The sequence below is a fragment of the Lycorma delicatula genome, chromosome 1 (genome assembly GCF_047948215.1).
Source record: "Lycorma delicatula isolate Av1 chromosome 1, ASM4794821v1, whole genome shotgun sequence".
Taxonomy (NCBI): Eukaryota; Metazoa; Arthropoda; class Insecta; order Hemiptera; family Fulgoridae; genus Lycorma; species Lycorma delicatula.
Genome location: NC_134455.1, coordinates 400,758,365 through 400,784,476, shown reverse-complemented (window position 1 = coordinate 400,784,476; position 26,112 = coordinate 400,758,365). Strand labels below are relative to the sequence as shown.

The following is a 26,112-nucleotide window of genomic DNA, read 5'->3' as shown; positions in this document are numbered from 1 at the left end:
GATTATAGGAAAGTAATTGGAAGCCATAACATTTTTACAGGAAATGAATTAAACTTTCAAAACTAATAATCGTCTGCATCAATAATATTTTACGGGGCCTCGTACATATAATGTTTTTGGCATCTTATAAAATTATCTTTTAAAATTTTTATTTCTTTGAAATTAAGAAATAATAAAATGTGTTATTTTTTTTTGTTATGTTTATCAGAGATACGATTAAGGCATAAATGAGCCGCAGGGTTGAACATTGTACAGCACCCGTACGAAGTTAGATATGGTAACTAATCGGTATTACACTGCAGCTTGAGCGAAAAATTATTTACTCTCCTTTATCTTGTACTTGCGCGCAAACACGGGAATGCATGCGCAGGGGTTGGAGAATTTTGGATCTTTTTTATTGAAGATAAAGAAGTCCGTTTAAGTCTTTTGACACTTGTTATCTTATTCTAACTTCTGGAAGCAGGTCTTTTTAAATACGAGTAGTTTGAATATTTCCTTTTTTAAATATTAATTGGGTCACCTAGACAGGGATTCTTGCAATTTTGACTGTCATTTACTGTTTTTGTTTTATTTGATATATGTATTATATTTTTTAAAAATTACGGTTTGAAATTTTTGTTAATCGATGGGTTCCCATAAGCTGCGAGATAAATTTTTTTTTTAAAAACTAAATAAAAAAAGCAACTTGCGAATGTATTTACTTCTAATAAGAAAGTAAAAATCGACTGGATTACGAACATAGCGATTTAACTAATTTCTTTTTTATATGTATTATGCAAGTTCTATATTTATTTCATCTTTTAACGCCGAAATTTATAATTATTGTTGTTTTTTTTTTTTCATATGACAATACGGTAGATAAATATTTTGCTACGTAAATAATTAGTGGAATTCGGATTCAGAATTTTCCGGATATAAGTCGGAGACGTGATAGACTTAATCTGATAAACGTAAAATAAAATGTCCAATTTTAGTCTACCAAAACGGTAGTAGTAAAAAAATAATAACAAGAAACTTGTGTCTGTTGCCATTGAAACACACATATTATGTCTTAACTGTGTTAGTTAATCATGTCAATTGACCTTATAATTTCTAATACAATAAACGTTTTTTAAACTACCCTTCTCGTACGCATTTTGGGCCAATGAAATCAAAAGGTGGATTGTTAAGTTTTGAATGTTATGTAATTAGAAGAATTAGAAGAATAATGGAGGACGCTCGCACACGGAGACATATACATAGTTTTTATTTATTTAACTGTTATATATGTTAATAGTGTGAGGGCGACGTTGCATCTGAAGACATCTGCACTCCGTTCTTTTAGTTCACTATTCACATGGCTTTCTACTAAATCAGCAGTATTATATACTTAGCTTCAATTATTGCAGTATATATATTTTTTAATCTCCGGATCCACCGTTAGGCATTCAGATGCCATGCCTGACCGGAATCCGGAGGTCCCGGGTTCGAATCCCGGTCAGGTATGGCATCTTCACACGCGCTACAACAAATCATTCATCTCATCTTCTGAAGAATGCCTAACGGTAGATCGGGAGGTTACAAAATATATATATATATATATATTGTAATAAAGATATATATAATAAAACTGGCAGAAAAATTATAGAGTAATTAATTTTATTATAGTAAACAATATGAAAATAACTGCGAGAGGACATTACTGTCGGATAAAACGTTCAGGGTTCGATTTCCGGTTTTGTATGGTATTTATGGTACGGTGTAAAATTAATTTCATTAAAAAAATAAAAACATAATGGAAAAAGATGTGACCTTCGTCGCAAAATAAATTAATAAAAAGTAATACTGGTTGTAAATATTCGTTTAATATTAACAATTAATTGTTGACAGAACTGCTTGCCGAAGCACTGTCAACAACTCTACCATTGCTGTGTAAGGTACCCCCTCCATCAAAACAGTCAGTGCCCTTTCAAGGTTAAACAGCTTCACTACTGCGTTCCGTTCACGCAGTAGCGTAAAGCAAGTTTCAACAAATAATTAAATAATAGTTCATACTACCAAGTGATCATTTGAAAATTTACCGCATTTATTATTCAACAGATATCAGTCCCATTTTATTTCTGTTTGCAGGCATGTATACCATTTTCAGGGGTGACACCATTATAAAATTATTTTCAAAGGGGTGTAACGTATCCTCTCCGCTACACCTACCCCAACTCAAAAATCTTGTATGGCAATAACAACATTTAATTCTATTAATTGACAACCCGAAAAAATAATGAATTTTGGTGAAAAGAGAATTAAAATCCGCCCACCCCTTCGCTCTGTAGGTGCGAAAAACCATTTCGGGTAGTACTTTTCTAAATTTCAGTCCAACAAAAATATCTATATAGTTACATGATATTATTTCTTAAACCGTTTTAAATAATCATAATCTGTGGATTAAAACTGTGAAAATTATTTTAAAATTACCAGCACAAAATTTTGCCCTTAAATGTTTTATAAATTTTCAAGGGTTGAAACTTATTTTTTTTTAAATAAGACGATGTAGCTTGTGAGACCTCATTGAAAGGCCTTTTGAATGACAAGTAATTTGGTAAAAATTAAATAAAAATTGCTATACTGGTATTCAAGTTATGACTATAAATGTGTTTTTTTTTAAAAGTTATGTTGCGATACAGTATTACTGAACCAAAGCATCAGGTCTGAAATCGTCCGTTCTTGTTAAAAATATGGGTTTTAGGTTTCTCCAGCATTGAAAAAACGTACCAGTAAACACAGCATTATAACATCAGTTAAAGATACAAAAAACCAATAATAAGGTACCTACTTCTTTGCTGGCAACACGTTGAAAAATTTATTACTAGATAAACTTAATGGTTAAATAAAAACTAATTTGTAAATTAATAATTGTTAATCAAAAAATAAATCTTAAATCATCGATTAGTTAATTTTGTTAATAAGCTTTTTAAGAATAGCAGACCTTAAGAAAAAATAAATGAAACGCTTTTTTCCTCAATAAAATAAAAGTATCAATTTTTAAATCATTTGTTAAAAGTGGTTCTCATTTTTCTGTAAACAGTAATAAAGTCTTTGTTGAAATCTATATCTTACTTTTATTAAAGTTTCTTTAGTTACATCCCTACATGCTCTAACAATTTTATTTTTCAACTCTTGTATGTTAGCACGAATTTCTTTATAAATTATTGATTTTAAATGACCTCACAAAAAATAATGCCAGTGGTGTGAGATCAGCAGATCTTGCCGACCACTCATCTGTTTCTCTTCTACCTATCCAACTGCCAGGAAACATTCGGTCCGACCATTGTGAACTGGAAGTGAACAGTGAGCAGGTGTTCCATCTTGCTGAAAGTGAAGCATGTCTTCGTTAAGTAACATATTTCCATTGCCATCTAACTGATTTTGTAAGGCATGGACTATTATTATTATTATTATTTTGGGTGAATAACTTCATCCAGCAACTGCAAATACCTCTCAAATTCCCATTGATAAATACCGGACTGATTATGTTATCACCGTAAATCCCTGCTCACACATTTATTTTATCAGGATGTTACGTGTTTCCAAAATTGAAAACACCAGTATTTACATCGCTCCAGTATCCACAGTTATGTTTATTAACAAAGAAAGAAGGGGAATTCATCATTGGATCGGCATTAATCGAATCATTTCTTCACAGAATTCAATCCTTCTGTAAGCACCTTCTGTCATTCAGTTCTTGATGCGGTTGAATTGTATACGGAAAGAATTTATTCAATTTTAATGTAGTGAAAACAAAACCATAAGAAACCTCAGATTCACGGGATATTTATGAATTGAGTTCTGAGGATTTGCTACTACATTTCCCCAAGATTTTCAACCAAAGTTAATTCGTCTAAAACATTTTGCCCTGCATGTTTCTTATTCATGACAGATCCCGTTTCTTGGAATTTTTTTACAAGTTTTACAGTGTAAGTGTGAAACATTTTTATTTGGATGCCGTTCATTAAATACTCGGACAGTTCTTGTACATTTATTTTGTTCTTCATATGTAAAAAGTAGTCAAGTCCTTTCTTCCAGATTGTAAGTCATCTTTGCAAGACAAATTTACTAAAGACAAAAAATGAAATGTCATCAAACGGTAGAACAACAACACAAACCAGATGTCAATTTCAACTGAAGAACACAACAATTTAAATATAGCATGATGAAATAAATACAATAAATACTTTTTGCCACTAATTACATACAATATGAAAGAAAACAGTTTGCAAAAATTTATCGTAGAAACTAAGATCTTAATAATTGGCAAAAAATTATAACCTGTTATAAGTAGATGATCAATTTTTCAACATGTTGGCAGCAAAGAAGTAGGTTAGGTTAGGTTATTATTGGTTTTTTGTATGTTTAACTGATGTAATAATATTGTGTTTACTGGTTCGTTTTGTCAATGCTTGGGAAACCTAAAACCCATATTTCTAACACAAACGGACGATTTCAGACCTAATGCTTTGGGTCAGTATCACTGTATTCCAACGTAACCTAAAAAAAAAACACATTTTTAATCGTAACTTAAATACCAACGAACCAATTTTTATTATATTTGTACTAAATTACTTATAATTCAAAGGGCCTTCCAATAAGGTGTCACAAGCTACATCGTCTCATTAAAAAAAAATAAGTTTTCAATCCTTGAAAATTTATAAAACATATAAGAGTGAAATTTTGTGTTGGTAATTTAAAAAATAATTTTCACAGTTTTAATCCACAGATTACGATTATTTTAAACGGTTTAATAAATAATATAACGTAATTTTGTAGTTAAGTTATTTTTGCTGGATTGAAATTTAAAAAAAGTACTACCCCTAATGGCTTTTTGCACATACCGAGCGAACGGGTGGGCGGATTTTAATTCTCTTTTCACCAAAATTCATTATTTTTTTCGAGTTGTTAATTAATGGAATTAAATGTTACCATTGCCATATAAGATTCTTGAGTTGGGGTAGGTGTAGCGGAGAGGGTAGGTTCCATTCCATTTGAAAATAACTTTAGAAAGGTTCCCCCGAGAACGGTATACTTGCCTGCAAACAGAAATACGGTAAAACTGATAGCTGTTGAATAATAAAGGTCTATTTACACACATCGTGCCGTGTCGGTTCAGTATCAGTATTCGATCAGTAATGCCGATTCACACGCATCCGACATCTATCTGTAGTACATACCACACAGTACGTACTGCAGTACTAATTGGCGTCGCTGATCGATCAGGATAACAGTGATACTGATCTGACACGGCAGTGATGTGCGTAAATAGATATTTTTTTTGTTATAGATGAGTGTGAGAAACGCCATTTACGCAACCACCGTAAATGGGGGGAGTGTCGGATTCGCACGGGTTCGGCTAGATGTTATTAAGAGCCTATGTACCCGCACCCTACCGACTAAACCTCCATCTTACCGTTTCGCCTCCTCCGGGTTGGTTCTGCAGTTTAAGCATTGCGCGGACCCAGGAGGTACCTTTAGGGTCCAGGGGTTCAGAGTCCCCGTGGTTCATCACCGTCGCCCATCCACACAAGTGCAGACGCATGACGGCTCCACAGGAGGTTGTCCTTCGCCCCTTCACCATCAAGTCACTTTCTTCGCCTGAGTCTCAGGTCTTTTGTATGGAACTCTGATTTTTTGCTGGATGATCTTCAGTCCTCTTAGTGATTTGGGTCCTAAATCAGGATTCTGCAGCTTCTGTCGCGTAAATAGACCTTAAATGCGGTAACTCAAATGATCATCCGGTACATAGAGGTTTAAATGTAAAGGGAAAGATTTCTGTATGAATCAGAACATTATAATCGGTCATTAATCACAATTAAATGTCGAAATTTGGCAACTGATTTATAAATATATACTATTAAAAATAATGACGTAATATGTGTTGATGAAAATGTTAAACAATATGCGATGTCAATTGTAAACATTTCATTTCCTTTTCTCGCGGCTGACCGTGGAATTACGATTTTTACTTCCTTGTACGAAGTAAAGGAAGTATTGGGATCGCGAAAAATTTCGGTTTTCAGATTTCAGCGGAAATATCCATTTTGACTAGTTCGGCGTGACGTATCTATCTCGCATAACTCAAAACCTATTAGTCGGAGGATCTTGAAACATCGGATTTAGGACTGCTGTAACATCTAGTTGTGCGCCTTCCCTTTTAGTTGTAATCGAGTGAACCAAAAGTGACTAAAAAAGTCCAAAATTAAAAAAAAAAAAATGGATTTTGGACTTTTTCTTAACTGCAGTAATCAGCCCTCATTAAGAAGAGCCTTTCAACGATATATCTTAAGTGGTACTTATTTTCATTGGTTCCAGAGTTACAGCCAAATAACTTTTTAATTAATGAAATTTTTGGGTCGTTCAAGGGGAAGGCATATCGGTTCGAATCATTTTATTTCCTTTTTTTAACTTTTATTTTTAATTTAAATATATTGATTCAATAATTATTAACCCCTGATTGTAAACAACTGTTTTTAACTTTTTTAACTATTTTTTTATTTTTATTTAAATATATTGATTTATTAATAACTAACAGATCCGGCAATGCTTCACTATTAGTAGATTTGAATATATATATATATATATATATATATATATATATATATATATATATATATATATAAAATGAGCACAATTGAAAGTTTGATAAAACATTAAGAAAATGAACATTACGGAACTTCATAAAATTTCACCTTTTCCTTTTCACCCTTTTCGCCATTTCCTTCCATTCCCCAATTTATATTCCCCCTTTTCTTCATTTTCCCGTTTTTCCTTTTCCCAGTTTTTTTTTCCATTTTCCCCTTCTTACCTTTTCCCCCCACGTGAATCGGTCCAGTAGTTTTTTAGTCTATAGCGGACACACATATTGGAAACATTGAAATGTAATCGTAAAGTATTTAGTATAGTGCGAGTTGCTTTTACGTCCAACAGAGCGCTGTATTTAAAAAAAAACATGTTTTTACCTATCACAGATGTGACATCTTAGGTATATAAAACACGCGCGTATTCGAATTCAACGTTGTCTCAAAATTTCGAAGTAATCGGTGAAGAATTTTCGGAGTTTTAAGATGTTGAACAAACAAACGTTTACGTTTTTATTTATATCGATTATTAATCTCTGATTGTATTAAAATGTGTATATGTAATTTAGTAGGCGTACAAGGAAGTCATGTAGGATCCGCATCAAATTTTCTTTTAAAAAGAATAATACGTACTTCAAGTCATCTCCTTTTCTAAGCCAGCCTCCGTGGCACGAGTGGTAGTGTCTCGGCTTTTCATCCGGAGGTCCCGAGTTCGAATCCCGGTCGGGCATGGTCCTTTTCACACACGCTACAAATCATTCATCTCATCCTCTGAAGCAGTAACTAACGGTGGTACCGGAGGTTAAACAAAACAAAACAAACAAGTCATTTTCCTTTTAACAACTGTCTTACCTAACTGTGTTTTATATTTAGTTTAACGTAAATGTTTATCTTGTACAGAATAAACTTTTTAATTATGTTTGTTTTTTATTTTATTTTACACTCCCTTAACGTTTTTTTTTTTTTTGCTGTAAATAATAAAATAAAGAACTATGATTTAAGTGTATGTATATAAGGTTTTCGTTATTTTGAAAAACTTTGTTAACAAGGAAATTTAGGAGTTTTTTTAATGTATTTTACCATCTTGGAACTTTAAAATTTAAATGATTAATTTAACGCTTGTTTTATTATGTACATGGTTTTTTTTTGGTAAATGTTTATTTTTGTTTTTTCTCTTACAAATATTAATACAAAAAAGGTTTAAAACCACACACACTATGCGGATGTATTTGTATATATAATTAAATTTTATTATTTTTTTTTTTTACTTTGTAAAAATTGTATAGTTAAGAAAATATCAGTTATTGACGTAATTAACTTTATTGATAAGAATGTACGCCTAAATATTAATTAATCTATCTTTACCTCGTCCACTTGTGAACGTAACGTTTCTCGTTATACTTAAAATATCACAAAACTGGAACAAAGCACAACATACTCTAACCAACAAAGACGTTCTTACAACATAACCAAACATATTAAGAAAACAACTAACCGACTAATCGATATTTTGATTGCACTACAGCCCAAATATGTAGCATTTTATTAACAGAAAGAACGGGTTTTTTTCTGAGAAAAAAAATTACAAACCGTGTGGAAAAAACATTCGTTTAGGGTTTCTTATAACTTTTACTGGAGTCCTGATAAACGGACGTTGGCACTAAAAGTGTTAATAAATATATTTGGCTGCCCAAAATTATAATGTAAGCTAATAAATAAATAACTATATTTTATTACTTTATTAGTAAAATTGAGCTTTTTAATTTGTTATCATTAATGAAATAAGTGCAGCTTAGTCATGTTTGATACTCAACTTGTATGCATCAGCTTAGCCAATTTGTATTACGACCTCATAAATAAAAATAAAAAAATACATTATAAATTCTATTTTAGTATACAAGGAAAAAACACTAATACTACAGCAGTAAGCGAATAACATTTTAAAAACAAAAGATACTTTTGCAAAGTGCGTTTTTAATGAAGAGAAACGTTTTCCCACGCGAGGGATTTACGTTTGTGTATATATGTGACTTACACATATTGGGTCGTTGACCCAATCGGTTGGTAACCTCGTGGACTCTTCGAAACAGCTGATCATCGTACTGGTCAACCGGCTATTGTGTCAAGGACACAATAGCCGGTTGTGCTCTGAAAGGAGGAGTAGCCCTCCCCCGTTCAATGCCTTAGCAACGAGGGGGGGGAGGTGGCGACCGAAACGTCACATGGCGGGTGACTTCCCTACGAGGTTGCGATGTACTTCTCACAGCTTGCCTTTATACCTGTTCAGTTCACCCTTAAATACTTACGAACGGATTACCGAAATCGTTGTACGGATTGTGTGTTTTTGAATTACGTCCCGCAACGGTTAATAAATAGTATGCGATTTTATTTTTGTACTAGAAATGCTTTTTCTTATCATTTCGAAGAGAAAAATTAAACTACAAAGCAAGTTTTATTGTGTAAATAGGCTTCTGAAATAAGAATTAATAATAATTGAACTAAATTCACCTGGTTTCCCCTCTTTCCTCATACTGTGTTTCTGTTAGGAGTTAAGTAAGTTATTCTAAGTATTCTCAAGGAACAGCAGCTTATATAAACTTTCTGTTGTTGAATTTTCCTCAGTTTTTTCTCAAAAAATAGGTTTTTTTCATTTTGAATATTGTATAATTTTGTTTTTTCACATTTTTTTAATTTTTTTAGGGGCTGATGTCTTTTGGTTGAGCATATTCATTGGTTTCGGTTTATCTTAGTACATTATGATGTAAGGTAAAGGTAATATTTCATTTTTTTTGTGAATAGCAACATCTAATCTGATAAAATTAACATTCAAGTCTTCAGGAAAATTAACAACGTGTTTTTTTTTTACCATTTCCAGCAAATCCTTTTGCATTTTGCTAACAGTGAATGTGACTTTTTCATGTTTTATTCCAAATACTAGTGATATGCCACAGTCAATGTACAAGTTTATTGTTGAAATGTTGGAAACTGAACTGTGGCCAATAACAGTTTCTTGATCATGATTGAATCATTTTCTATTTAAAGAATAATCAGTGAAAACATTGCATTTTCCATCAAAATAACACAACATACCCGATGATGTTAGAATGTAAAATTTTTAAGTAATTTCTTAGAACGGAAGTTACAAGTACAACCTATCAACATGGTCATGTAATGCTAGTCTTTGAAATCTGTATGGTGTATTCTTTTTAAGGGTACAATTGAACAACAGCATGTGCATCTCCTCAGTTTTATGATTATTGACAGTTAGATCTCTTTCATCTGGAAATAAACATTCAATTGTCAATTCGATTTGAGTCATATTTGTTTCTTTTGGAACTTTGATTTGCAATATTTTACATATTGTTGGTACATTTAAAAGACTGCAATTCTTTTGTTCTTATGACTTTGAAGAGTAGCTATAAGGCATTTTGGCAGGCAGGCTCTAACAAGTTCAATGTGGAACTTGGAGAAATAATATGGCACTATATATAACATATTGATAATTATCAAAATTACCAAGCAGCACCTAAAACTAAACAATTTAAATTAGTTTTAACAAATAAAAAGATTTAAAAAAATATGCAGTGTTAATTGAGTATAATAATAATAAAAATAATGGCTGAAGCCAAGAAAAAATTATGTTTGTAGGTATGTCAGTTTGACTCAAGAGTGTGGTAGGGTTTTGAGCCCTATGTATTTTAAAAACATATTTATCGGTGATTCATGCAAACATGATAAACCTTCCAAGATAAAAAACTTATAACAAACAATTAGTTTAGAAAAAATATGAAAAAAGCACGCTATTCAATTGTTAAGAACATCTATTTAAAGTAACATTATTTTGGTATTTATTATTTTGTAATTGAATGCAAATGTAAAAAACAAATGGTTTAGAAGAAACATGAAAATGTAAGCTACTCAATCATTAAGAACATCTATTATTTTGCTATTTTATTATTTAGTATTTAAAACAGTTTGCTTAACTTTAATCCCCTTTATTCATATTGGCCATTCACTCCAAAAGTGGAATGATTCAGGAATCATAAGAGGTGTTTAATATTTTTACTCGGTTGTTTAAACAATTATTTTGTTTACTCTTTAATTTATTGTAATTTTTTGTATAGTGAAAACAAAAACAAATGTAATAAAATGAGTAGACCTGGAAATGTAACCGTTCTTTATAATGATCCTGATCTGACTTCCACTTTCAGATCACTACATTGATTGGGTACTATGGTCATGGCTTATTGCAGATTATGTATAATAGAAAATGATTTTGGAATCGAACTTACACCACCATTATAACTGGTAATGTGGCAGCCAGGGTTGATGTGATAGCAGGTGTAAAGAGACCCTTCTCTACTCACTATACACTTTACTATATAATGTTGAGAGTAACAAATAGTATTCAGTTTCTTTGTACATCAATTTTTTTTCATTCAGAACAAACAATTGTTTTTTTGGGTCTTTTTTCAACTAAAAATGTTTTTTTTTTTTTTTGGAAGAGGATAAAGTATTATTCTTTCTGGTAGTAAATTGGAATTGATGTGATCTATTCATATTGAGTTAAGGTTTTCTAGACAAATTCTTCTGATTTTGGTTTGGTTATCATGCTTAGTAGTAATCCATAATGCAGATAGTGTGTTCAGATATTTTTTTGCTAGAATTAATGATTCATCTGTTGTATTTATATTAAAATCACTGCTAATTTTTCCCCTGATTTATTTCAATTTTCAGATATTCTTCTAGTTCTTCAATAAATTCAATTCTGCTTCCTAATAGTGGTCTATGTATTAGTATTAAGTGATGTTTTTTTTTTAACTCTTGACAATTTCAATTTCTATAGATTTTGCTTTTTATAGTTTTGGCTTTTGTATACCTTATATTCTCTTTTATAAATCTTATAATTCCATTTTCTTTTTAATGTTCTCGGTTTTGATATTTTATTATATCCATTTACATTATAAACATTACTTTTACATAAATTGACTTCTGATAGACAAATTATGTCTTTTTCAATTCTCATTCTTTTTAATTGCATATTTAGTGTACACCAGTTTATATTAAGCTGTTTCTGTTTAATGAGGATTATATTTAGATTAGGCTTGTATTTATTATTTGTACTGTTGTATTTTCCAATTTGTATTATATATTTTTTCATTATTATTTATTAATACTTCATGATTTTGCATTTTCAGATTCATTTTTGTTGGAGTATGTAAATAAATTTTTATAGTGTTATATATACTTTTTGTCCAATGAAGAAACATCAAAACCAGTACATATAAAATTGTGACTAAGCTTGGTCCTTTTCCGGTGAGTGGGTACTGCTTTTTTCAAAAAGATACAAAGTACCCATATTTTTTTTGTTTTTTAATAACCAAATTGACCTCCAAAACATAATTTTTATTAAAATAACCCAATAGCTCTTTATGGTCACATTCCTTCTTATTGTGATTTTTAGCTCACCACCATAAACTTTCATTACTTTGGGTATATGCATCTGTTTTTGGATCAACAAAATTTTCACTATGGTTTTCTGTATCATGTTTGTAATTAGTCAAGGTTAGCGAGCAAAAAGAGTGTAGGATAAGTTTGGTTAGATTATATTTATAATTTCTCTACAAATGCCCACTGATTTGAAAGAATTCTGCCCGTATTGTACTTTCTTTTTGAAAATGAGGACTTGTCTATTTCTACTGTCATTTGTGTAAGTATATAATTCATACCTTCTAAATCTTCTATACAATCAAATGCTTTTCATAAATCTGTATGATTTTAGTACCTGGTTCAATACATGCTACAACTGTAGACATTAATGTCTCCTTTGTTCTATCAGGAACAGCACACATGAAACATTTTTTTGTTTCATGATAAATTTCTCCAAAAACCCGCTATTGTGGTAACATTCAATCTCTATTATATTTTCTTTTAGAAAACAGAGACTCATCAATACTACAATTGTTCCAGGTCCACCTAGTTTTGTAATAATTTAAAGGCAAATATTTCAGTAATAAATATAATAATAATTATTAAAAAAAATGTTATTTGGTTATTGTTATATAAATGTAAAAATGTTTTTATTATTTTTAAAAACAAAAAGAAAAAGGTTGTACCCACTTACTGAAAAAGGTCCTTAAGCTTTTATTTGCTTTATATAAAAATTATATTTGAATTTAGTTTGATTTGGAGTTGGTTTTACTATATGTTCTTATCAGATGTATAGTTTTGATTTCCAGAAGAATCTTTTTTGTTGATTTGTAAAGTTTTTGATGTAAGTAAATCTTTGGTTTATATATACATATTTTTTTGTTTATTCATTTCCATTACCCCTTTTTTGACTGAGATATGATCTATTGTTTCTCATAGTCCTGACCATTCAAAAAGGACTTTTCCTTGAAGAACTGGCTTACTTCCCAAAAGAATTTTTTTTATTGATTTGTGAAGCTTTCATGCATATAAATATTCTGTTCATCCAATTTGTTCTCTACATCTGTATTTGTTATAATTGTTTTTCTTTAGTTATAAATTTTAATCCTTGTTTGAGTTATATATGAATTTTACTATGATATTTCCTTCTCTTTATCTTTAATTTATTTTATTGGGCATATATCTGTAGATTTCCTCTATGTCTTTTCCCCCAACTTGTTCATCATGTTTCTTTTCTATTTTATAAATAATTTGTTGTAGGTTTTTGTTGTTTTGCTTCTTTATGCCTATGATTTCAAGATTAGATTTTTGTTGGTTATATTAGAATATTTTGATTCTATTTGACTTTCTTGCAGTTTTATTTCTTTCTCTATATCTTATTCTTCTAGTTTGGTGAATTGTTTTTTAAATTCATAGATTTCTTTTTTATTAATATTTTTGGGAAAGTTGTTCTTGTATATTAAATTTTTGTTGATAGATTTTTGTTTTGTTATTCTATTTTACTTTTTAATTCTTTAAAGGACTGTTTGGAGTTTGTGTCATGACATTCAGTTTCTTGTTTATTAATTTTTCATTGCTGAACAATCTGTTGTAACTTAGGGTTCACATAAACCCTCTCGTTATGAACCAGCCGTGTTGTCAGAGGTGAAAAGAAAAAAGAGGTTTAAATTAGTACATGTTCATAATGAGGTAAGGAGTTTGCAGGACCTGTTAACTAGAAGAGTTCACGCAGACCTTAGTACCTGGTGATTATGAGGGAAGGTGGTAATTTAGCGAAGATAAGCCTTTTCTTATTGTTCATGAAATAAGTAGTTATGCGTTAGCTCAATAAAAAAAAATCATAACTACCAAAAAAACATTAAAAAAAGTAACCATTATATAAAGAAAATTACATAACGAAGCTGTTTTATTGGTTATCATGTTAGTTATGTTTTTTTGGTGAACGAAATTGTGACTTTTCATAAGAAGCTTAATAACCATTACTGTAAATAATTCCATTCATCGTTTTCTTGCGTGTTTTCTTCACTCTTGTGTTTGAGGTTTTAGTGGAAATTCACTTGACTCTCAAATGGGAAGTTTTGCTAAGTATTTACTTATATGAAAAACTTTACAAATACATTCAATGGTTGTTAGAGTAAATTTTAAATTCTTTTGAATGAAAATAAAAGTGCACATGACAGACTAAAAAACCATATAAAATTGAGGCTAAGGTTCAGGTATATAATCCACCAGATGAACCAGTTATGAAAGTAATTTTTTCAGAACCTCCTCTAAAGAGACTTTGATGCCATTTTCTTCTCAGGTGATCTTACTTACCAAACCAGAGAGACCATTTAAGACAACATAAGGGGTGACTGTTTCTCCTTTTTCACATAATTTTAGACAATGAAGCAATTTTTAGGTTGGAGAAGAAGATAAAGGGTCGGCCAAAAGGCAAACTCGGAAATTAATTCTCTTACATAAATAAATTGATTTGCAGTGAAGCATCAAGGATATTTGACAGTATCCTTGAGTTTCTATGATTGTTAAATGATCTGGACCCTATTTGTATATATCTGTAAGAAACCCATTTTCCCCAAGATATTTTAAATTAAGAAAGTGTAATATTCATCTATGAGATCAAGTCAGAGGTCACAATCAGAATGAAGCACCCATTAGATTACTCTCTGCAACATGCACTTACCAAACTTTGACTGGAAAGAGGATGACATAATGCAATTAATTGCCCAGCTTCCTCCACCCACTACCCTACTACTAATGGGTGACTAATGTACATAATGCTCTTTGGGGATTAGAATGAATAAATCCCAGAGGAAGAGAGTTGGAAAGATTTATAATTGAAACTTCAGTGTAAAATAATGAAAATTACAAAACTATGTGACACTCTATATATTTGGCTCCTTACCTTTTCTTACTTAAACATCTACCTTATTTGCATATAATTCCAAGTTAATCACGTTAATATTACTGTTTTTGCTGTCAATGCAAAACATATAGCCTTCAATAATGTTATTAAATGTTATCTTTCAGATAGGATTATTTTCAAGTAACTGGCCTTCTGTCAAATGCTAAAAAAAATGCAGTGCATTTTATTACAAGCTAATCATGGAAATGGTTCAAAATACTAATATTGCCTTTTGTTACAAAATCTAGGTATCTCATATTTTCAGATTTGAATATTTATAAAACCTGACCTGGATAAACATTTCTGAACCTTAAGATTATACTGAATAAGTCTTATTTTTGTTGTTGAACTTACAATTCACAAGAGAATTGTTATGAGCTGTACTTCTGATGATTTATTATGCAAATTTATTTTGATTGATTGTATGATGTTATATTTGTTAACTCAACCGCGAATGAATGGAAAAATTTTTGTAACGGTTATTAATATCAATAATAGAACTTTTGGTATATGACATTTTAGATAATTAAAAATACTTTTTCTTAAATGTAATTTTAAAAAAAACTTGAAAAATAAAAAAAAACTTTGAAAAATAAAATATAATAATATTATGAATAAAAACATTAGAGGTGTATCTCATGAAAATTATGTTTAATTTTGTGAATAGTACTTTGTAAAACTGAGGAAGAGGTAACTGTAAAAATGTAAAATAATCTCAAATTTTAGAGAAGTGTTAAATTATATTTTAGTCATCATCGCAGATGACTGTGACTGTCTATCGTATAATTTGCTTCAATAATTTATGAACGCTTCATTAATTTTTGTAAAATTATAACACAAATAAAGCAATTATGATTAACTAAGACTGTGAATGGATATCCTTTCCAGATTTATTTCATCCATCGTTCTATTTGTTTGAGATAATTGTATTAATTTCAAGAGATTGCAGTAAAGCAATGTTAGGCCTTTCAACTACAAATCAAAAAGTGTTTTAAGGACATACAATAAAGGACATAAACAATAACAAATTCATTGTGCTGCAACTGTCAGAATAGAAAAAAATTTCTAAAAATTATACAACTGAGCAAGCAATTTCAGTTATTGTTACTGCTAACCATGTTTATTTGCTATTCTTGAAATTTGTTATTCTTGTATTTTTACTAATGACCTCATCTGTTTGTATATATGCATTCTACATATCTCCCAAGCATGTTTGATTTGAAATGTTAGATATCAGCTTATGTAATTTAAGGTGTCCCAGGGATTCGGGTACTATTTTATCTGCAGAATAATTTGGGTAAGATGACGTGATAATTTTTAATTAAAACTAAGTTTGAACACAATGAAAGTACATCCACAGGGTGAAAGATTTCGCCCCAGTTTCAGTTCCTCCGGGAAGATTAAGGCTTTCTGAAATTCTGGGAAGGTCAATTAAGGGTCAAATTCAATTGTTTCTTATGGTTTTTGAGCTGGGAAATCGAAAAAAATAGGTCCTAGAACTGTATCTCTCTTAGTTTCTAAGATATCCCGTGTAAAACGCCAATAATAGGGTCAAAAAACACATTTTTTACGTCTGACGTACAATAACGTTGTTAAATTGGTAATAAATCAAACACTTTTAAACGTAAATTGTAGAGAATTTAATTATAAGATGATCATGTAAATAATGTCACCACAAAGAAGAAATAAAATTTTAAGCATGTCGAATTTTATTAACAACAAAACAGACGAAAACTTGGAAGAAAATGTTACAACTCCTACGAACATTATGAAACGCCCTGTATTATCGGTATAAATATTTCTGAACTATTTGTACGATTAAAAAGCTCAAGGCAACAAAAAAATTCTTCTTTTACGTCATTAATTTCGTAATCGATACAACGAACGTAACAAAACGGTACTGCTTTATCGGTCGAGTTGAATATAGAGAGCAGTGATCTGTTAAATTTTTGAATTAATCGGTATTCAACATCAGTCGCTAATTCACCGATTCTGCGCTAAATAGTACGGTTAGAAAGCCGTAAGGTTTTCATTCGGTAGGATTTCAGAACATACATCTATTAAGCCCGGGTTTATTAAGTCTTCGACAATAGAATAAACCCTTTTGCACTTAGCGATTCGTAAAATAACTAAATATATATGATGCCTTTACAAAAGATTTGTCGACGAGAAAAGTCTTCGTCAACTATAACTTTTGATTTTTAAATTCGCCAATTTTGCCTTCAAAAAATGCAAGCGGCTTATTTTGTAGATTCGAACGGTTTATTTGTAAACGACGTATTGATTACGCGGGCTTCATACACTTACTTGACAAAATTTCTCTGCATATGACGCATTGAGGTCTCGGAAAATCTTTTTCCGATTCTGATGATGAAAAAAACCGAATTTTAAGTAATCCGCGTCATAATGACGAACAAGACAGTATCGTTTTTGTGGAGGTTTTCCAGAATAACTAATGTCCGAAACACTACTGCTGCCGGCGATCGGTTTTTGAAAAAAAGTCTGTAATACATTTAAATTTTTCTTTTCGATGCTCATTTATAAGCGTCTGAAATATATAAAAAAATTAATGCCGATTATTAAATAAACAATACACGCTTACATATTTTTTATGTCTGAAAGCAAATTTAAAATGTTTATAATGCTATCTACGACAGACGAAATTTAACCGTTTAAAACGCAGTAAGCAGTATAACAAAATAGCAACCCACCGGGTCGGTCTAGCGGTTAACGGGTCTTCCCAAATCAGCTGATTTGGAAGTCGAGAGTTCCAGCGTTCAAGTCCTAGTAAAGCCAGATATTTTTACACGGATTTGAATACTAGATCGTGGATACCGATGTTCTTTGGCGGTCGGGTTTCAATTAACCACACATCTCAGGTAAGAGAATGTACAAGACTACACTTCATTCACACTCATACATATAATCCTCATTCATCCTCTGAAGTATTATCTAAACGGTAGTTACCGGAGGCTAAACAGGAAAAATAAATAAAAAGTATAACAAAATAGCAATTTCATACGAGCGACAGACCATATCGCTTAACGTAAACTCGCAGTTGTACGATAAGCAGTGTTCAGTTTTCTCAGTTGTATCCGTTATTATTGCCGTTATACATTTGAAGGTTGTAAAACTACGTAATAAATATAAAAAAGTTCACTAAAGACCGCTAAAAGTTTTCTGCGGATCACCGATGGGCCGCGGACTAGCGGTTGAGAAAGTGATCTAAAGCATTTCGTCGATCATTTTCTTCGGTAATAAAAAAATTCTGCTTGTCCCGTCACGGCAACTACAATCGAATCAAAAACTTTTCGTCGATAAATTATTGTCTCTTCGTGCAAATTCTTCACAAGAAGAGATTTTTTTAATAGATCTCTGAAAATGCAATTCTATAAATTTTTTTCTAAATTTTCCTAATTTTTTTCTAAAACTTCCTGCTTTTCCTACATATTGAAAAATTTCATTTTTTTTTTTGTGGAGGGCGAAAAACGTCTGTACGTTATCATCGCCCGAGTATTTTTTTTTTATGAAAAAAAATTAATAAAAGTATTTAAAACTAGTACGTAAAACTAAAACTTAAAATAAAAATAAAAAATAAAAGCAAAACAATTAAAGTCCGAGATGGGTGTAAAAGTCCCATTCTCTGATAACAAGAGCACAAAAATGATACAAAAAAGTTTTAAAAAAATAAGCAACAAACATAAAACATAGAACTAGGTTAAAACTAAAATAAAGTAATTAAATAAAGCTTAAAACTAACATCACAGACCGAGTCATTAAAACGTAAAAGCTAAAATAATAAATAAAATTTAACAGATTCGGATAGGGAGTGTAAAAGTCTCCCTCCTCGGTTAACAAAATCAAATCTATTAAAAACTCTTCTAGAATAAGTTATATACCCGACAATGTTAAATTTTTTGGGTTAACCCTACACTACGCAGAAAAAGGAACATCCGATTTAAAACTTCATTGTCGTTGCACAACACACCACGGATGTTTCTGGGTAATTTAAACTTACGTCGCAACGCCACATAACATATGCAGTCCACGAGTATGTGGTGCACAGTCATGCGGCAGTTGCATCGTGTGCATAGGGGTGCTTGTTCTCTTGTCATCAGGTGCCCGTGTATGACCCCGGTGTGTCCTATCCGAAACCGACAGAGGACTACTTCCCCACGCCGAGATTTTCTACACGAGGAGTCCCATGGCAACACAGAATTTTTAATCTGCCGGAGTTTATTATTTACAGTAGCCGTCCAGTCACCTTGCCACTTTGCTCTTAGCGATTGTTTTACATAATTAATAAAATCAGAAGTAGCAACTCGGGTGGTGAAAGGAGGCTGGTTACATGCTTCTTCGGCAGCGGAATCTGCATGTTCATTACCTAAAATCCCTACGTGGCTTGGGACCCGGCAAAAACTTTCTTCTGTGTTGCGATTATTAAACTCGGCGATCGCGTTGTAAATTTCAATGACGATAGGATGTGTGGAATAAAAGTTTTTTAAGGCTTGGAGAGCGCTACACGAGTCACTGCAAATAAGAATTTTTCTATATTTAGGGTTAATGATGTTTAGAGCCTTATTTATAGCGTATAGTTCAGCGGTGAACACACTCGTAATACCGGGTAGACCAAACATATAAGTTCTTTCATCGACGACAAATGCACAACCAACGGTATCGTTTTGTTTCGATCCATCAGTGTATACCACCGCGTCTGGTTTCATCTTGGAGAGAACACGCTGAAACATTTGCTGGAAGACAATAGGTAGTGTTGATTGTTTATTGTATGTCGTAAGGTAAAAAGTAAAATTTATAAGGTTTATTCTCCACGGAGGATATGAGCAAGGATAGGTAGGAAAGAATGACGGTGTGTCAACGTTTATATGCTGCAGCAGACGCTGGGTACGGACACCTACAGGTGCAGTACGACGTGGATGGTCCTCGTACTTTCCTAGATTAAGATTTCTAAAGACTGACTCAAGAACCGGGTGATTTGGCCGGTTCGATACGATGTACCGTTTTCAGATTTACGAGTACTCTAATGATTTAACGAATGAATGACGCGATTCTGGCTTTATGAATTTCTGGTTCATCAGTTTCACGGGTTAAAATGTATGTAATCCAGCTAGATCGTATCGTCACCGATTATTGTAACATATAAAATGTTTCTATATTACTACCTTTTTATTAATTAAAAGGTACGTTTGTTTGGTATGATTTAATAATAATAATGACAACTATTATAATCTTTATATAATCCCATACTTTAATTTTAATGAACCACCAATTGCTATTGTTATAATTTTGAGCATTCTCGTTCATTCGTTTATATAAATATATATACATTACATAATTCATATTTTTTAAATTAAATTTTATATCTAAAATTCAATTTTTTTATTAGATGTAATATATATTATATATATATATATATATATATTATCATTTAACTGTGTAGGTCGATTTTAATTTCTTTATCTTTTTTTCTGTCTGTACATATTTAACTATCAATAATTATTGAATTAACAATGAACTTTATTTTATTATTTAATTAATTATTAACTTTCCTATTATGTAAATTATATTTTTTTTTTTAATTTGCTAATTTTACAATCAATTTCTACTCAAATCTGACTGAAAATATTAACAGTACATAAATGATGTAAAATTATATATCTCCAAAACATTATTTATTTTTTATTTTTTACTTTTTATATATTAATTTCTAATTTTACATTTTATGATAACTTTTAAACAGAATATGATGACTTATTAACGGGCAATCTGCTATCATTACCTACCGCTATTTTATCTGAATTTTTTATACAGCATTCTGAGAAACTGACTGTAGAAATCTATCGATAAATTTGTTTACATTTTGAGAGTAAATGGTAATGAAAACAATTAAATAACCTTTTTTTGAAAATTAATACATCATGATACCACTATCCACACAGAATCAATATTTTTATCGCTGTAAAATAATGAAATACAATACAGCAAACAAACTGTTTTAATTAACCAAATACTTCATTAATTACATTTGGAAAAATATAGAAATATATTTATTAAAAACTAAGTTAATAAAAATACAAATACAACTATTAATGTGTAACAGGAAATTATAGTATATCTTTTAAATTCTTAATATATCTTAAATAAATTCTTATATCTTTTAAATAAATAATTCAATTTGAGAATTTTGTTTTTAACCGCACAAAGATAACCGGCAACCGCCTAGAAGATGTTGCCTCGGTTGACCTTATGTGACGCGACAATGTCTATCCACCAACCTTCAGCATCGTCGACCCGCTGGACCTTACCAATGGGATCCCTCCTGGTTCACTGAAGCGACATGACCTCCGCTTCTGGATGCCACGATGGCTCTCCCAAAGAGGGCTAGCCACCCCGTTCCTACTCCTAGTCGGAGTCAGAGTACGCCCCCACGTATACTCTCCCCTTACTCCTGAAAGGTCCTTAATGCTTCATCAGAGCGCCCCGACCCGGTCACTCTTGCGTGTGACCGGGCCAAGTCATCTTCAGCATAAAGGCTACCTCCCTGGTCCTGCACGGTTCCATCCTTCGACCCCGCCGGTTACATTATTTTTTTAGCCGCCTCCCAATTATTTTTTTTATCACAAAAAAAAGGACCAGCCTCACCTATGAGGTATACCAGTAGCTCCCCTAAACACCTCTTACGAAAAGCGCTTAACGGTTGCACCTTTACATGACAAATATAAAACAGTAAAACATGCGATAAGAAAACATACAATTATTATAAGGAGAAACAAATAAAACCAAAACAATAAAGGAGTCACAGTAGAATATACATCATAGGATAGAGTAAAGTCTCAATACGAGACAAAGGTGTACCTGACAACTAAATCTATGTAACTAGAGGTTAATCGTCATCTGTAGCACAAGGCTAAACACAATAATCAAATATAACAGCAGCAAAAAAGAGAAAAGGAAACAGGTATCTTCTTACAACTAACACGCATGAATATTGATAAAAACAATGAATATTGATAACAAAAAACAAAACACGCATGAATATTGATAAAAAAAAAAAACAATAAAAGGTCGCCCCCTAGCGTGAGCCTTCGATAAGGTTTCAATGTCACTAGACCAGTAGTCCTATTCAAAACGGTAGCGAAAATCAGCTCCATTACAACACTCATGAAGCAGATACATATGAAGACAAACTAGCAAAATAAACGTAATGTAGGACATAGTATAAAATAAAATGTGAGCTAACAGGAACGGGTAGAGTTTTTCTGAAATTATATTTTAGTTGCGAAAAATCTTTAATCAGAATAGGTTGTATGACCCGTGTTCTCAATAACTGCATCAACAATGCGGCAGATAACCTTCCGGTCGATGTCGTGGTTGTAATCGTGAAGCTTTTTAAATTTTCTCATGTTTACAGTTCATGCGGTTCAGTTGAAAGAGTTTTGCGATAGTGTGCAGGTCGAGTATAAAAAATTCTTTCGTACTCTTAACTTATATGTTGGCTTAGACTAAATAAAAATGTGTGAGTTTTTGCTATCGCTTCCAGGAACAAATGCTTCCATAGAGAGGGCATTTTCAATAATTAATCGATTTTGCGGATTCGACAAGTCATCGATGCAAAATCTATTTTAATTATTCAAATGGTAATTTTGCAACCCACCCAGAGATGACAAAAAAAGAATAAAACGATGATAAATAAACATTGTCTTCTTCAGAAAAGTACGGTGCAAAACATCATTAACAAACAATCAAGTAGGATTAACCTATGAACCGTACATCTTAGAAATAGTCGATCCGAGACTGCACAAGACTACACTCCACCCACACAAAAATATTTAAATTATACTAAAATTACATCACAGGGTAAATTAAAACATGACTATTATCATTAATTTACAGCTGCCAGAACAGATGTTGAATGGAAGGGAAAAAGGAATGGGGCCGACCGCCCACACAATGCTATGGATGTGATTGGGTGAATGCTATGGGGTGATTGTGCGTTCATCGTAGACTAATTTTTAAAAAATGCTGAGTCTGCAATTTACATAAAACATACACTTATAAAAATAATAACTCTACCATATATGTAGCTTTAAAAAGTAAGCCGCTAGCAAGACAAAGGTTACCCAAAACATCAAAGAATGTCAAGCACGTTAAGCGGTAAAAATTAGCCCCTATCTGTTCATAATTTGCTGATTCCTAGACTTTGAAGGAGATGCGTTGCTCGTAATCAAGACCAGTAAGATGGGGAAATTGCCCGCACAGATACCACTGGAATGGAGTATTTGAAATAGAAATTTCCTGGGCGCCTAATCTCATTTCTAGTGTAATAATCCAAGTGATGTTATGTTGTGTTTTTGAGAGCTTCAGTGAAAGGCTTTAAGAGTGCCTGATTAAAGTGGACATCATATGGAAGTCATTTTTAAAACTTACGTTTCTTTGTTTATATCTTTTGTGTAATTGAGAAATGGCACGTACAATACATTGTATCAGAAAAATACATTTTTTAAAATAAGTTTGATAATTGTTATTTCAGTTCAAAAACAGTCAGGTTTTTATATTGCATAAAAATAAAAGAAAGAATTTTTCAAAAGTTGCTGTTACACATACGCATAATAAAAAGAATACAGTGTTCATTTTACTTATTGTTGACATTTTATAAACAAGAATACAACAATTTCTAAATGCAGAACTTTCTCTTGATTTTTAAATGCATTAAAAGTAACCTATTCACACATATTTGAAAACTCCATCGCTATTTTCCCAATACAGGTGAAAACTTCTTTTTTTTTGTGGTAATCACAATTTTTATTACATTTCTGGATATAGACATAATTTAGGACATTTTCTACTAAATGCTAAGGAGCTATATACCTCTTTATTAGTTGTAGCTGTTATCAAGATGTAACATGTACAATATGTTTTTAAAACGTTGAGACTTGCTTATATTTTCATACATTTTAATTATTTAATGATTCTTTTTTCTATAATGTTACTGTTTTTTTTTTTGTTCCTAAATTCTAGTAAAGTAAACAGTAGGCTGATTATTATAAGCCTATTTTAGTTTATTTATTACACTCAACAAAAATAAACTTTTAAAACACAATAAATATGGATGGAGGAGTATTTGCTAAATTTAATTTTTCTACCTTTAATAGTTCTGAAAAATTATTTTAACTGAAAATAATTTGAAAAGTTATTTTAGGATTTACAGATATGTTACAGAATTCATATATACACTGCTCCGTGAATAAAAAAGCAGCTGTCTCAGCATCTGCCTAGATAAATCAAGGAAAACCATGGTAAAACTTTGAACAGGGCAGGATCACAAAATACACAATTACTTACATAAAATATAGTTTGTTTCAATTACTTCAAAAAATAACTACAAAATAATTCACAATTCAGAAGTTATTACTGAAAACTAAATGAGCATATATGAGCATACAGGTCGAATGGATGAAGCAAACTCAGGATTTTTTTATTTTCATCTTCTAATTAGTATTATTTAAAAATTTATCCATCAGAATAGTGTTTCTATAAAATAAAATCTTCTGATTCTATATTAAATAAATTTTTAAACGGTTCTGTAACCTATAAAGGCAAAATAAAGTCCTTTTCTATAAGCTGAAGTCTTGTGCTATAACACAAAAACAATTTTGGTTTGATATTCACCTCTATAATTTTTTGGTCCTTTAGGCTTGACATCTAGTAGCGCTGAAAGTGAAATACTAAATGCATTTTTGATTTTCAGGCGGAAAAAAGGTTTGTGTGGAACCACATGAATGTTAAAAATTAAAAATGACTGGAAACGAAGTTAATATCAAAACCTTCCTCTCTTTTTCAATAAGGAAATAAACGTAAATATTTTACAAAGTAAAAGATACTCGATGTAAATTTGGAAAATAATTTAATGCTAATACACTACCTTCTAAAATAAAAGATTATCTAATTAGTATAAAAAAAATTAATAAGTGTAGAAACTTATCACGCCATTTACCTCTAGCCCACGAAAAAGGCATTATCAATACGTATACAAAAACACCATGGAAAAATAAAAAACACGACACAAGAACAGCGAACATGCTCATGGATTCCTGAATAGAATCAAAAAGATTTATTCGCCGGCAAAGACACCCACCGGCAGTCTAATAAGATAACCCTGTAAGTTTATCATTAACAATTGCGATAACAAGTGATGGCACCATCGAACGATTAATTAAACAATAGACACACAACCAGAAAACTTACCAGTGCTGACGCTTCTGTTGACCACGAATACTCTGTTCGAGCTAAAAAAAATACCTCTTTGACTGTACCGACAGGCACATAAAACATAATCGTATTTCAAATAATTAATTACTTTTCTAAACAAAAATCAAGAAATACTTATAACCTAACATTCCATTTTACAACACGCAGCATATGGTTAAATGTACAGTATTACCAAAGTTGAAATAATAATATTACGCAATCAAAAGTTAATGTAGTAACTAAAAAAAAAGTTTCTAAAAAAATTCTTTCTTAAGAAAAAGGCGACAGCAACCAATTTCCATACGAACAACAAAGATACTTTAAACTTTAAATTGGCTTGTTAGCCGTGTAAGATATGAAACCGTTTTAGAATACTCTAGTGGTAGGAAGTTCAACTTCTTGTTTTGTTTCTGAATAATTTATAAAAAATAATAAATTTAATTACTATTTTAATATACATTAAAGTTACAGACACTTAATTTTATCATTTTAAATCTATAAACTTCACATTATTTTTTATTCACATTAAGAATATATCTATTAAACCCTACATAGATGGTGATTTGTGAATTATTGTTACAAGAATTTTAATGTATAAATTTTGTTTAAAATAATCTATCATTGACATAAATATTTTAATTTCACCAACTGATGTAGATTTCAAATCGTGCAATTTGAAAAAATAAGATTTTTATTTTGAATAACCACATAATTCATAATTTTTATGTTGTCAAAAACTATTTTCATATCGGCTCACAAATCATGAGGAGCCAATAGAAAAGTAAAATTTGCCAAGCATTGGATAAGTAAAACGAGATATCCGGATTCAGTTTCGGCAGCTTTGTTTTGTTGTTTTCGTATTGTAATTGATTTTATAAATGTGTGTACTTCTAGTTATGGATTAGT

General features: G+C 31.2%; 1 protein-coding gene across 4 annotated transcripts in view; it reads right to left on the bottom strand.

Annotated features, from left to right (window-relative positions):
- The window catches only part of LOC142317419 (uncharacterized), a 116,580-nt gene extending 91,028 nt beyond the window's left edge, over positions 1-25,552 (bottom strand). The window contains exon 1 of one of the 4 annotated variants that reach the window (XR_012754746.1): positions 25,204-25,552. The gene's annotated coding sequence lies outside the window, so the exon portion shown is untranslated. The remainder of the gene's footprint in view (positions 1-25,203) is intronic. The other 3 variants (XR_012754745.1, XR_012754744.1, XM_075353974.1) reach the window with 3 other exon arrangements.
- Between the last annotated feature and the right edge of the window lie 560 nt (positions 25,553-26,112).